Source organism: Pteropus vampyrus, unplaced genomic scaffold (assembly GCF_000151845.1).
Source record: "Pteropus vampyrus isolate Shadow unplaced genomic scaffold, Pvam_2.0 Scaffold784, whole genome shotgun sequence".
Classification (NCBI taxonomy): domain Eukaryota; kingdom Metazoa; phylum Chordata; class Mammalia; order Chiroptera; family Pteropodidae; genus Pteropus; species Pteropus vampyrus.
The window spans coordinates 46,687-47,373 of NW_011889565.1; positions in this window are offsets into that span (position 1 = coordinate 46,687).

A 687-nucleotide genomic window follows, 5' to 3' on the forward strand; every position below is an offset into this window, starting at 1 on the left:
TAGGGTTACAGTTATGTTTAGGGTTAGGGTTACGGTATGAGGTTAAAGTTAGAATTAGTGTTAGGGTTAGGATTAGTTTAGAGTAAGGTTAGGGTTAAGGTAGGTTAGGGTTAAGGTTAGGGCTCTAGTAGGGATAGTTTTAGTGTTATGGTTTGGTTTAGGGTTACAGTTAAGTTTAGAGTTAGGGTTAGGTTATAAGGTTAAAGTTAGGATTAGCGTTAGGGTTAGGATTAGGGTTCAGATTAGTTTAGGGTTATGGTTAGGTTTAAGTTTAGTTTAGAGTTAAGGTTATGGTTATGGTTAGGGTAAGAGTTTAGAGTTAGGATTAGTGTTACGGTTAGATTTAGAGTTAGGGATAAGGTCAGGTTATGGTTATGGTTATGGTTATGGTTATGGTTATGGTTATGGTTAGGATTAGGGTTAGGAGTAAGTTTAGCGATAGGGTTAGGGTTAGGGATAGTGTTACGGTTAAGGTTAGGGTGTAGGTTTAGGTTTAGGGTTAGGGATTAGTGTTTGGGGTAGGGTTAGGGTTAGAGTTACGTTAATGTTAGGGTTAGGATCTTGGTTAATATTTGGCTTAGGCTTAGCTTTAGGGTTAGGGTTAGGTTTAGGTTTAGGTTAGGTTAACAGTTAGGGTTAGAGTTAGGGTTTAGTGTTAGCGAAGTGCTAAGGTTAGGGTTAGGGTTA